Below are 15442 nucleotides of genomic sequence, written 5' to 3' on the forward strand. Positions count from 1 at the left end.
GTATATGGACATATGCGGACACTAAGAGGAAGGTAGAAAATAGAAAAGACTGGAGAATGATGGGTTTGCAGTGAAAGACCTGCCCTTTGGCAAAACACTATGAATGAATGAGTGACTGTAAAAAAATAGGTAGAAAGTCGATTACTTTGCAATGAATAACTGCTAACTTCAACTGACCAAGATGCGGTAACTACTTTTTAGGACATTCATAAGATTCTCGATTTGATGCCTAAGACCATCTGTCCTTACGTAATTATCTCAAATATCAGAAGCCAGTTTCTCAGATCGTCTACACAAACGAAAATGAGACAAGAGTTTAAATCGTTACTTAAGACAATACACCAAGTTATGACTGAAATATGACCACTTGCCTACTATGTTAAATCTTCTCTCTCATGCTTCACCCCAAACTACTCTCTAAATAGAACCATCCTTCCTCTATTATGCCTTCAAGATCGATCGGACTACATTTCAGTCTCCTAAATTGAATCAACTCATCCTGCCTGTGATTTTTCGTAGTTTTTCTAAAATGTTAAGATAAATGTCGGGATGAGCTCTAAAGGAAATGGACCATGGACCTACTTTAGCTTCTGCTCCTATTATGCAGGGTATTAACTAATACGTGAGGAACCTTGGTGGAATGAATAGAGGACCTAAAAACAAGCAAAAAAAGTTCATGTAAAGATATGGGTAATTTCGCTTTGTTTTTAATTACATGTACTTTTTAATTCATATATATTTGTATATTACAGTTTTATTTTTACATAAAATTCATTCATAATTCTACAAATAGTGCTCAAAATGGCCACCATGGAGCTTCCAAGCGCCGCATCATGTACTGACTTACTCTCTCCGATATTCCCGGTGTCTTCTGCTGTATCTGCTGACATCTATTTTCAACAGGCTGATGAGGAATTTCAATGTTCTGAATAGATCTTGAATATACATTTATATAAGTCCCCATAAGCAAAAATACAACTGCTTGAGGTCAGGGGAACGAACAGGCCAGGATAATGGTCCCTCACGATCTGCCCATGAACTGTATTAGGGAATCTCTGGCTTTGAATCGTTCTAAAAGCAAAAGAAGGTTGCTAAATTTCATAATTGTATTGATGCCATTATAAATTTTCTTGAAAATTTTCCCCCTTATTAAGCAATTTTTTTGCTTAATTGTTTTGCTAACTTCTATAATAAAATTATTATTCAGCTCTTATCATGATCGGAACATAAACTAATTTATTGCTGCTCAAATAGCGCGCACGCACACGCACGCGCACGCGCACACACACGCACGCACGCACACACACACAGTATATTGCATTACGCAAAAACATGGAAAATGTATACTTACAGAAAGAAAATGAACTGCCTAATCTCACTAAGTTCTACATATATACAACGCATTGAGGATGTGTAGAAAACAAGGGCTCCTGTATGTGATTATGCTATATGTGGACAGTCGTGCGAAACTTGTTGCCTACATACAAGATGGTTTCTCGTCAAGACTCGGGCCATTTTTTTTTTCTGGAACTGTATAGCCTACGTGTAATTTATTCAAAACGTATCAAGTTTTAAAATCAATTTTATCTGGAAATTAACTATAAGAAACAATCACAAATCAATTTCAATACAACAGTGAACTTCGCACTTGCTATGAGTATGGGTGACTAAGCTGTTAATGTGTTGTAAAAATGAAATGGAAAGTCTATAGACAATGAAGTTGGAGAATCATAGATCACACATGTTAATGTTTTTTTGAGCCAGTAATAACTAATTATTTTAAACTAAAAGGCATTCATCAGCCTCATGTGGGACTAACAGCGTTGTGTCAATTTGGATTAAATCAGGAAAGTTCTCAGAATATTTTGTGTCAACGCTTTTTCTTAATCAATATGCATGTTATGGTAAAGTAAACGTGACAATCACGCTGTTTTGGAATCAGTATTGATATAACCATTAAAATGTTAGACTTAAAACTTACGTTTGATAAATTGGTAACTAATGAGTATATTGAATGGGTAATACATGTGCAAGCTCTTGAGGTCGTAAGCAAGGAAAAGAAGAAAGAGAACATTTGTTCAGACTGAACATTTTCCAGAATATAGGGGGAAATTTTTCGGAACGTTTTTCAATTCAGATAGAATTTTTTAATTCTTCCATCACTAGCTGTTGATAAAGAATTCAACAGATGGAATTTGAATAGGTCCAAAACATTGGATTTTCAATAATCGAGACAAGTCCAAAACATTGGATTTTCAATAATCGAGAATAGATTCAAAACATTAGATTTTCAATAATCGAGACATAGGTCCAAAACATTATATTTTCAATAATTGAGACATAGGTCCAAAACATTAGATTTTCAATAATCGAGACATATTATCATCATGAGGTAGGCGAGACCTCATATATAATGAATATGTGATGAATCGAGACATAGGTTCAAAACATTGGATTTTCAATAATCGAGACATAGGTCCAAAACATTAGATTTTCAATAATCGAGACATAGGTTCAAAACGTAGGATTTTCAATAATCGAGACATAGGTACAAAACATTAGACTTTCAATAATCGAGACATAGGTCCAAAACATTGTATTTTCAATGGTCGAGACATAGGTCCAAAACATTAGATTTTCAATAATCAATAATCGAGACATAGGTTCAAAACGTAGAATTTTCAATAATCGAGACATAGGTCCAAAACATTAGATTTTCAATAATCGAGACATGGGTTCAAAACATTAGATTTTCAATAATCGATACATAGGTCCAAAACATTGGATTTTCAATAGTCGAGACATAGGTCCAAAACATTAGATTTTCAATAATCGAGACATAGGTTCAAAACATTAGATCTTCAATAATCGAGACATAGGTCCAAAACATTAGATTTTCAATAATCGAGACATGGGTCCAAAACATTGAATTTTCAATAGTCGAGGCATAGGTCCAAAACAATGGATTTTCAATAATCAAAACACAGGTTCAAAACATTAGATTTTCAATATTTTATAAAACTGTGCAAATCTCAAAACCTTGCAAAACGAAATATGTTCTGAAAATCAGTGATTTCAGGGCCTAAATCTTCTAATCCACTTATATAAACATGACAAGATTAAACCTACGTAGAGTAAAGAAGTTTCTTTAACAGAGTGGATATGATTTGATTCAGTGAAATGAATCCCACGCTCTAAGAGTCTTTGAAGTAAGTGTTATCGTTCCCATGCTTCCGTTTACATTTGCTGCATTATGCGGTATGCGTTGCTGTGGACCAAATGTGTCAACTTCCTCTGCGATATGCTTCCGGGATAGATGAGTGCCTAGAGAAACAACCTTGAAGACGTGATGTCCTGAAGGCCAAGGGCTTCTGGTTCGTTATAACTATAACAGAGCTCATATGCATTTTGCAGCCGCGGGCACGCACAGCCACTTTCAGAACTCTCGCTTTCTGCAAGGCAAACAAAGCGAAAGAGGAAAGAAATTATCTGCCACAAGCGAAGCTGAAGAGAAACCCAAACAGATGGAAGGGTAACAAGCAAATCTGCCATCGGCAAAGAAGAATAGAAAGCGGGAATGGAAACATCGTAGAGAAAACATTTTTAAATATTTTCAAAATATTGAGCCAATCACGACAGAAATGAAAGCCAGCGGTGGGACAGATAAATTTCTACTCTGTTGTAGGGAGTCGAACTAAGTTCCGCTAGCTTTATTACGAAATATGGTACGTAGTGTTGTAAGAAGAAAAGTTCTCCACATAAATTTTCTGGAATAGAACCCCTAGATTTTTCTAGGGCTTTTTTTCCTCACAAAATGTTTGTTTTCTTCGCTCTCTTGCTTATAACTAGGGACGAAAAAAAAAGTATTGGTTGTAGGCTACGCTGCATCGTACGTAGAGCTCTGTGTTTAGAAAATGCTTGTGTGCATACGCGATTAGGTACGGTAGCGGCTGCTTGTACAGTCCGCTCCGTATGAATGATCTCATAATACAATAACATTTACAGGATTACAGTACTTGTGTTTCAAATTAATTAACTCTGAACAGATATTAAATTTACAAAAACATCATTACCACAATTTCCCCATGTTCTGAATTCAGTCCCCTTTATTATCTGTTCTTTGTTGAATTTTTGTTTCGGCATTCTGATACAACCTCACGCCACTTAACAGGTCTACTATTCAGGAGAGTCGGATGCTCAGTCTTGTCTTCAGCCCTACTTATAACACAAGAAATGCACATGTATTGCTCACTCAGTATTCTCATTGGTCATCAGCTTATCGTACGGAAGTCGTAAGTCGCCGAGCCTTTGAAGGCTGTGCCAATACCGAATACAACAGTAAAATAAATAAATAAACAAATAAGTAAATAAATAAATAAATAAATAAATAAATAAATAAATAAATAAATAAATAAATAAATAAATAAATAAATAAATAAATGAGTGAATAAATGAACGAATTAATGCATACATAAATAAATATATAAATAAGTAGATAAATAAATAAATACATACATAAATAGCTAAATATATTAAGACGTAAGTAGAAAATAAGTAGTTAAATAAATAAACAAATAAATAAATAAATAGGTTACTAGATAAATAAATGGTTAAGTGAATGAATGAATGAATGAATGAATGAATGAATAAATAAATACATGCATACATAAAAATAGATAAATGGGTTGCTAGATAAATAAGTAGATAAATAAGTAGGTAAACAAATAAATACATTAATTAATGAGTGCGTGAATGAATAAATAAATACATAAATAGGTGAATAGATTAAGAGAGAAATAGATAAATAAGTAGGTAAGCAAATAGGTTAACAGATAAATAAATAAGAAAATAAAAATAAATAGTTAAATATGTTACTAGATAAATAAGTAAATAAATAAACAAACAAATATATACGTAACTTACACTACCGGTCAAAAGTTTTCGATCACCTATCACAACTATGGATTTGTGGTTAAAACAGGGATTTCGTTTAGAATATTCTATCATATCACAATGCTAGAGAGAGAAAATATTTATTTTGTTGGTCTATTTAGTTTTCCGATGTGTTTGTACATTGAAATAAAGTTGTTTTCATAGCTGATCGAAAACTTTTGACCGGTAGTGTATATGCAGAAATAAATAGATAAAGAGATAAACAGATATATAAATAATAGTACATTATGCAACGAGCCTACAATGGTAGTAATTAAGACGCGAGTATGCTTATAGGCAAGTTTCATACGACTTTTTATGCTCGGCCATATTTCTAACTCGAAATTATTCATAAGTATTCATATTATTCTTATCTGACTGGGGAGCGGAACTGACCTTGTGCAATATCTCGTAAATTGTGAGATGTGCGCAGACGCGAAAGTATTAATTTTTTCCTAGAAACAAATGTCATTGACCTTGATATAATCTAGAGAGTAAAATAAAGATTAATCTGGATATAACCTTGAAATTGATTTACACATTGAAAAACGAGATGACAAATTGAATTTATTTGAATATTATTCACAATTAACGCTATTATTATAGTAACAGAACATAACCTTCTGCGACAGTATTGGATTTCCAGCCTCCGTGACGTTTCGCTAGTTGTCTTTCGATTGCATATCCGAGAATAAACGATACTTAAGCTTTCATATTGCTACAATGGTGTTTTCTGATTGGTGGAACATCTGAACTTTAATGAATAAGTGTACTTTAATGAGGTCCACTAAAGAGCTGCTACCAGGTGTATAATTACTACATTTCGGCATGGTCGAGCATAAAAAATAAATATATATTGAATTAAAGTGAAATAAAATAAAGTACACCAAGATAAAATAGCAAAGTAAAGTAAAATAAAGTAAAACAAAGCAAAGTAAAGGCAAAAAAGTAAAATGAACCGAACTAAACTAAAGCAAGATAAAATAAATTACACCAAAGTAAAATAAAATGAATAATATATGAATACATATTTTACTTCTTGCACAGATATTATACATGTATAGCATCGTCAAAATATATCAGATAAAAATTAAATGTACAATGTATATAAAAAAAATCATCAGCACAATCATAATAATCTTATATCTTTATAATATGCAAAGCTCTATAATATTTCTCGCTACTTGTATGCAATCTTCTTGTTCGTTTTATATAAAAAAATCATCAGCACAATCATAATAATCTTGTATCTTTATAATATGCAAAGCTCTATAATCTTTCTCGCTACTTGTATGCTATCTCCTTGTTCGTTTTATTTTTTTATTATATGTATCCTATTTATTGACTTTGTCGATTGCACTTATTTGTGCTCACTGACTGTCAAATTCAACACATATCCACGAACTCTAAGGCACCCTGGCGCTCTCAAATATAATTAAGCATTATTTCTTTTAAACATTTAGAAATACTACAATTCGCATAAAAATTCGCCGTAAAAGATAAGATAAGATCAGACAGACAGACAGACAGACAGACAGACAGACAGACAGACAGACAGACAGACAGACAGACAGACAGACAGACAGACAGACAGACAGACAGACAGACAGACAGACAGATAGATAGATAGATAGATAGATAGATAGATAGATAGATAGATAGATAGATAGATAGATAGATAGATAGATAGATAGATAGATAGATAGATAGATAGATATTTATTCGTTCCATAATATTCTTACATTTGCTTTATAGCATGGAATAAAGAAGATGTCCAATTCTTACGTTTAACAATGAAATGCAATACATATAAAATGCAAATATGAAATATGTACAGAATTAATACCTTAATAACAATAATATTTTATACAATGTAATATGTTTACCATTTAATAGTATTATAATATTTACACAGTACTGTGAAATGTCAAGAATTCATCTACAGAATAGAAAGTGTGAGATATTAAGTAATTTTTTAGTTTTACCTTAAATAATGCAGGGTTTTGGCTATGATTCTTAATGTCTTCAGGAAGACTATTGAACAATTTTTATCGCCATGTAACGTACTCCCCTTTGAAAGCATGATAAATTTGATGATGGCGTCTGAAAATCATTCCTTCTGCGGGTATTTATACTATGTATGGCTGAGTTAGTTGGAAAATTTTCTTTATTACATAAGAGGAAATTTATTGTAGAGTATATGTATTGATTTGTTAAGGTTAGAAGCTCTAATTTTTAAAAAAATAATCTACATGATTCTCTAGCCTTTGCTCCAACTATTATTCTAATGGTTCTTTTTTGTAATAAGAATATATTTTTACTATCTACAGAATTTCCCCAAAATATTATTCCGTAGGACATAATGGAATGAAAATAGGCAAAATACATACATTCAATATTTATAAGTGACAGGCAGAGTTTTACAGTTTTCCAAGAACCTAAAACATAAAACATATGGATTATTACGTGTATTTGTAATTGTAATTAATTTTTTTAAATTTAATTATATTTGAATTTCTATTAGATTAGTCGGTGGTGTAATTGTTAGTTTAATTTGTATACGTCAGACGGATTTAAAGTCTTTAATTGCTTATTCTTCTGTAGCTCATATAGGTATTGTTATATGGTGTAGTCCAGAGACTTTATATCTGTTCAGACGCTTGAACTATAAACACATGTTAAGAGAGAGTAGAATAGAATATAGGCCTTCATTTTATTTGTAAGCATAATCTCGCGTGCTTTGGCGGGCCTCGTTTGAATGACTGCGTGATCAATAAGTGCGTGTATTGTCAGCGGAGAGATTTGGCTCGCTGCCTCCGCGTGTTTCCATGGTTACTCTTGCTCTGGGAGGGACGCTCGACGCGTGCTGCCAGTGTATGCGTCGATACAGCCGACACCTTCACTTCATCCTGTAAATCGATTACAGAGACGGGCCAATAATCGATATCAAATTCCAGATCGATAGTAACAACTGTTCTAAACATTTAGCTTCTATCGGCGTCGGCGTCCTCGGAAGTCTCCTGGTTACAATACTGACAGAGATTCAAACCCGGCAGAGAGAGAGAGAGAGAGAGAGAGAGAGAGAGAGGGACTTTAAAGGACGATAGAATACTAGGCATGGTTTCTTTCGGGAGGGAAGTAAAGCTGTGAGTTCCGTATGTTAGCTATTCATTCATTCATAGTTTTCTACTCAAGCGCAGATCTTTCACTGCAAACCCAGCTTTCTCCAATCTTTCCTATTTTCTGCCTTCCTCTTTGCCTCCGCACATGATTCATATATCTATCATCTGGTATCTTTTCTGCCCCGGACTCTTCTCTCGTTCACCATTCCTTCCAGTGCATTCTTCAGTAGGCAGTTTCTCCTCAGTCAGTGAACCAAACAATACTTTTTCTATTCCTGATCAGTTTCAGCATCATTCTTTCTTAACGTTGCAGAGTTACAAGTTACTAACACAACAATAACTCAGTTTTTTATTGACTCAATGAAACTGTTGTGGTCTGATGGCATTAAATACGATAACATGCTCCCCATATTAACGAACTCAGCTAGTTATATGATTAAATCAGATACAACACTGAAAACTATTTTTCCTTATATGATTCACTTAACATGTCTTGCACACGCACTTCATCGTATAGCAGAAACCCATTAGTTGACAAGTTAGTGTCTTCTGTTAAGAAAATATTTGTAAAGGCTCCCTCTAGAATTAAAATATTCAGAACAGCATCAGATATACCTCTGCCACCAGCACCAATTCAAACACGTTGGGGAACTTGGCTTGAGGCCGCTCTATATTATTCTGAACATTTTTCTCAAATTAGAGATATCATAAAATCTTTAGATTCCAATGACGCCGCATCTATTGCATTAGCCCAAGAAGCTGTGTCAAACAATGAATTAGAAAGTCATCTTGTATTCATATCAGGCCATTTTCACAGTATTCCTAAAGCTATCAAGTCACTGGAAGCAATTGGTATTAATTAAAAAAAAAAAAACTTGAGCACATTTCGATAGAAGAAATCTCCAGTTTAACATCAGTACCCGGAATTGTAGGAGAAAAAGTAAAAGGGAAAGTATCTACAGTAATGTTCTTTCCAAAAATCTTGGCTATTATCAACTGGATGAAATTCGAGAAATTCTCGAAGGAAGAGCATCTACAAAACCAACAAAATTTTAAATAAAACAACTCCCAACTTTTGTGCACGCTCCTGCTACTTCTTGCGATGTAGAACAAAGTTTTTCGCGCAACAATGCTATGCTGAGAGACAACAGACGAAGAATGACAAAATAAAACATCAGTTACTACTGAGTTGTCAAATGTAATATAAATAATTTTAATGAAGTATTCAACAACGAGGCAGGACCTTCAACATCCATGGAATAAATGTAAGTTGCCTAGAATCTATTATGTTGATAAAATAAACTCGAATTGAATCAGCATATTTTGTGCCATATTTATGCTATTTTAGGACATAAATGCATACATATTCACCATACTTTTAGAGTATAAACTTCCGATCCCTGGTGATTACAAAACATACTCGTACCTCTAGAACATAGGTGTCCAAATGCCTATAGAATCAGGAGATACTGCACGTCACGCATGTTCTGCTAAGGTCAATAACTTTCCATATAAAATAGGAAAAACGACCTTAAAGAATATGCGCTGCGGGTTGCTTACGCCAGGGGTTACCTCGTACGAGTTACAATTGGACATTTAAAGGGTGCTATTCATAGACATTTCGCTAGCCCGCGCTACGAGCGTGCTAAATTAGCCCCGGCTATCGACTGGTTACTTGTACAGGATTCATATCATATCGCTAACACTGGTTTATGAATACGAAAGACGTTAGTTCGCTGATCATCCACCGAAAGCCCGCGCTAAGAATGTCTATGAATACGGCCCATATGCTCTAGAAACTTAAAAAAGAAAATTTACAATTCATGTCGAGAAATAGTCAGCTAAGCCTCTTGTTAATAACATATATCAAAATATAATTAATTATTTATTCCATCTTATGACTTAAGCATTGATTACATATAAAAGAAAACTCTGACATGTTACGTCTTATTTAGTCTTAATACTAACGTTTCCGCCCTTTGTAGGGCATCTTCAGGTACGAGATATAACATATCATCTAAAATCAATTACAAAAACTTTGCTTTACATTTGGAAATGACATAACTAGATTAAAAATATGACATGGTGACAATATTAATCATCCAAAACAACATTAAAAAGATCAGGTCAAATATTAAAAACAAATTACAACGATGTAAGTTTGCATAGCTATGAAGTAATACTGAATATATGATGTTGGCATACAAAGTAGATCTCAATACATTGGTGTCCTAAATATATTGTACTGTTGCCAATAACTTGTTGGAAGTGAGTAGAGAAGCATACAGAGAGTAGTGATTTTTTATTTTAGTAGGTTATTTTACGACGCTTTATCAACAGCTTAGGTTATTTAGCGTCTGGATGAGATGAAAGTGATAATGCCGGTGAAATGAGTTCGGGGTCCAGCACCGAAAGTTACCCAGCATTTGCTCATATTGGGTTGAGGGAAAACCCGGAAAAAAAACCTCAACCAAGTAACTTGCCCCGACCGGGAATCGAACCCGGGCCACCTGGTTTCACAGCCAGACGCGCTGGAGAGTAGTGATCTTAGCTATGCAAACTTACGTCGTTTTAATTTGTTTTTAATATTTGGCATGATCTTTTCAATGTTGTTTTGGATGATTAATATTGTCACCATGTCATATTTTTACTCTAGTTATGTCATTTCCAAATGTAAAGCAAAGTTTTTGTAATTGATTTTAGATGATATATGTTATATCTCGTACCTGAAGATGCCCTACAAAGTGCGAAAACGTTAGTATTAAGACAAAATCAGACGTACCGGTAACACATCAGTGTTTTCTTTTATATGTAATCAATGCTAAAGCCATAAGACGGAATAGATAATTAATTATATTTTGATATATGTTATTAAAAAAGAAAAGTTAAAACCGAGAACGATGGTTATTATAATGGTGGTGGTGGTAGTAGTAGTAATGATGATGATGATGGCGATGATGATGGTAGCAGTAACAAATCTTAGTACCAAATACCAGACTTCCTAAATACGAGTACGTGCTATTGTAACGTTAGCGAAGGATCCCTGCTGCCCGTCCGCTCAAAGCCCGCACAGTCTGCGAACAAGCAACTTTTCAATTAACAGCCAAGTTTAACATAATATTTGCATAGTTCTGTTGTCATTAGTCTCTGCAGCCCCGGGTAACGCCACATGTGCAATTGTATTGCATGTGGCCTCGTCATGCTGGAGGTCCGGTCCATACAACGTATATAGGCCAACTCGAACAATCCAAGAAAAAACTTGAGCGGTTTTTTCTCTCCGTTTCTTTTGCCACTGATTCATCTGGCAAAGATTAAAGCAGTGCCCATCAGAAAGTCGTTAAGAACTCAGCAATGTAAGCCATTTCGCGGTTTTTAGTATTACAATGCTCAATGCTTCCTGGATTTTGTATAAAAATCTAATAATTCTTCTTAAATTGTGAAGCATGACTAATACCATACTGATTACATATGTAAGTTTTGTTAATATCTAATATCGCAAATCTTGAACTATAAACAGAAAAGACATGATCAAATGAGAAAATTCTAAGACAGAAGAATATAGCCTACTAATAAATACAGGGACATAATTTTATTTTTACTAATATTTTTAATATTAACCTGGCTATACCTTTGGATTAACGGTTGAAAACAGAAAACACCGTTTGCTATCCCTTCCACGAACGGAGTTCGATGATTCTGACGTAAAATACAAACAAATCACTTTACTAGGTATAGGAGAGGAGAAAAATAGTTCGTCTATTTACGTAAACTAGGAAATTTCGCAAGTTTGAGTTTGATAATTTTCATTAGGTTTTTGTTTAATCAAAATACAGTACAGTATTAGCAATAAGTGTTTTTACTCACGAACTGAGTTATCCATGCGAACGTATTCATTATGCAGTGTATATTATACTGTCTACAGCACATTAGCATACAATGTAGAGAATGAAGTTAAATTGAAAAATAATCATAATATGGATATTTAAACACATTTTTGAAAATGCATATTATCGCACTATAGACTATTGCATCTAATTCCAATTACCAGTTTCGTCCTTCGTACTAGTAACTCATGCTGACCTAACTCTATACCTAGTCTATAAAAGAGTACCTTACGTACTGTAAATTCAATCTTCACTTCTGCCCGATCCGAAATGATAAAATTACTCAGACATGCTATCTACTGTCCGTTCAAGTAGTTATGTCGCAGGATTGTAGAAAGAGGGGAAATCACGTGACAGTTAATTACTTAACGAGGCCCTTCTATTTAAGTTATTTTAAACAGTTGTATAATATTACAACAGAAAATGTTTTCGGAAAAGAGCCAAGACAGCCCAGCCACTAGCTTTACAGAGGGGCGAGTAAAAGTAGGTGGGGGAAATCGGGATGCGACGTAGGCAAACGGACGACAGTACCTGTGCGAAAATATGATTCAATATTGAAAGCTCTATCGTCACTGGAAAATGCTAACATATTTCTGAAACGTACTATACTCACTAACTCAGTACTATATGCGACCTTGGTTCTGTGTGGAGGAGAGTTGGAACTTCATTAGTAGAAGGAATGGGAGTGAAGTACATTCAAAAACTCAGGTATAACAAAAACTGAAGTAAAAATAAAATGATGTCCCTGTATCTATGCACGAAGATAACACACTTTACGCATTTTGCAACAATTCGATTCTTTATGATGTAGCAATGAAATTCTTGTACATAGAGTACTTCCTGAACTATCATTAAAAATAAGTATACGTAAATTAATTTATAGCTAGCTGTCTTGGTAGCTCAGTAGACAGAGCACTGGCTTATTATGATTGCTTTTCGCCTTCAGACCCTCTGCTTCTTGAAGATATTCTAGGTTCACAGCTCCGCCTATTTAGTAGGCATGCGATTGAGTCTAAAGAAAGCAACAAAACAGTACAACGTGGTCTGTTGTAACGAGAATCCAAACCTCCGCATACCGGTAAGGCTTCATGTCACAAACACGTTCACGTCTGTATATTTATGACAAATTAAATGTTATTGAATGCCTTGAAAACGGCGCAAATCTTACGGATATTGCTGTAGAGTTTAAGGTAATATTTGTTTATTTACTTATTTATTTATTTATTATTGTTTTATATATATATTCTTGGAAATAAAATTAATTTGCATTAACGTATCAGATTCACTTTTTATAATGAATTAACAAAGCTTAAATACTAATAAAGGGGAAAGAAACTGGCCATCCTACCTCGTTATCTCCTGGCTTGGTTGCCTCATGAGTGATGCCCTATTGGTGTTTCTTGTGAGGTTGAAACCCGTCATCGGACAGTTGACTAAACAACAAAGCAAATATCTACTCCCGTATGATCGATTTTTTACTGTCCATAATATTCCTTGACTTTCATGCTCAACCTAAACATGATGCTTGCCGATTGCAGAAGACTTGCTCCGCGTGTTATATCTAACTAGGTAAACATTGGCTTTCTCGTATATCTACGGAGCAGTGTTCTTGTTATTTTGTTCTTTTTCTGTTCAGAGTTTCAAGATTCGAAGATATTACCGATTATATAATATAAGTTAAAATTCGAAGATGTTACCTATTATATAATATAAGTTAAAATTCGAAGATGTTACCGATTATATAACATAAGAACACTAGACACTTTACATGTGATAACTCTTTTGTTAGTCGTTATCATTCGAATTATATTTCGGCCCAGTATTTTCTTTTTTGTCATAGGTAATTAGCAGGCTTCGAGACTTTGGACCCAATAGAGCAGTTCAGTGGGAAATCCGCATAATGGCATACTGAGTATAGTGGTAAAGCGTACAGTGAGTGTGGGTACTGTAGAATGAATGACAACAAATACGCAAAGGAAAACGCTCTGGATTTGAAGTTTCTGACGAATAATTTGGTTCTCATACAAACCTATTTTCAAACTGTGCCTGAAACTATTACACGGTTAGAAAAGTCAGAGCAAGAGATGCCGGAAGCCCTCAAATTAATTTAGAAAATGATGCAGAGAATTAATGAGACATCAAGTACACCGGTTACTGAACGTGTAAAACAGAAGTGGAAATCAATTTTATGTAAAAATAACGGATATGGATCATTGTGTAATATAAACAGCAAATTAGTGGACATAGAGTCACCCGAGAATAAAGGACTGTCTCTTAGAGACTGCAATGATGTTAGGTTTTTTCGTTTTGCTCCTATCACGTCATGCGACGTAGAGCGTAGCTTTCTACAGTACAAACTTTGGCAGATAACCGAAAAAGATTTACGTTTGAGACACTGAGAATGTATCTTGCAGTACATTGCAATTCGGTACTGTAACTGCACTTCCTAAAGACGACCAATAGGATAAATGAAAAAAAAAATATATAATTGCTACATGCATAGGCTATTTTCCACAATTAAAACTGTGTACAATTAAACACAAATGCTTATAAGACAGGAGAATAAATGCTTTTCACATTCTTTTGACATTATCATTGTGTAATGTATATTTACTTTCAGAATGTACATATGTGTGTTTCCCCATATTACCATACTCTACTCTAAATAGAAACGTTGTTACCTCAACACACCTCTATCTACATGCAGCGAGTCAACAACCTATAGTGCATGCACAGTAAACTTATTGTATCGGGTCCAAAGTCTCGAAGCCTGGTAATTAGATAATATAAAAAAAATGGAAAATATTTTAAATTACTGTCCTTTATTTGAGAGCGCGTGGTAGCATCACAGTTTACCTGTTGCGATACAAACCGGAAGGCTGTGGTTTTAATCCTCAATGAGGTCATGCATTTTTTCCGTTGACGTACTCCTTTAGGCCTCACTTTAGTCCTAGGGTTCACTCAAGCCCTAACAGGAATAAGTATCAAGGTATTTTCTTGGAGGTAAGTGCGGCCAACGCGTAGGACCCACATCCCTACTGCTACTCAGTGCCGAATGTCTCATGAGGTGGGAACGTTAGCATTCCTCTTCACTTCCGAATATTTTATCGATTATATTATAAGCCAACGGTGGTTTTTTATACATCGGACGATAACTTCTTGAATTTTAAGTTTGTTTCGTACTCATCATCCTTCATATTTTAAACATGTATCAACTTGTCAATTTTAACGTCAATGTAACTCTACTTTGACAACAATTTTTTAAATTGCATGTTTGTGTTTTGTATGTATTTTCAGTTGGTGTCTTCAAAATTACAAGACTGTGATTTTGCAAATAGCAAAATATGCTGACGTGTCCTTTAAATATAGTACAACTCTCGTGATCACTTAAGCTCGTACGCTTTCTCCTGAAACCATTTTTTTAAGATATGAATCAATGAAGAAAGAAGTGAGATGAAATAGAGATTGTTTGTGGAATTAAATTTATAATGTTGAGGGAAATGA

The 15442-nt window shown here is 34.3% G+C and overlaps 1 protein-coding gene across 3 annotated transcripts in view; it reads right to left on the bottom strand.

Moving 5' to 3' along the window:
• The window catches only part of spri (Src homology 2 domain-containing protein sprint), a 728544-nt gene that overhangs the window by 215239 nt on the left and 497863 nt on the right, over nucleotides 1-15442 (bottom strand). The gene's annotated exons all lie outside the window — the stretch shown is intronic.

Source organism: Periplaneta americana, chromosome 4 (assembly GCF_040183065.1).
Source record: "Periplaneta americana isolate PAMFEO1 chromosome 4, P.americana_PAMFEO1_priV1, whole genome shotgun sequence".
Taxonomy (NCBI): domain Eukaryota; kingdom Metazoa; phylum Arthropoda; class Insecta; order Blattodea; family Blattidae; genus Periplaneta; species Periplaneta americana.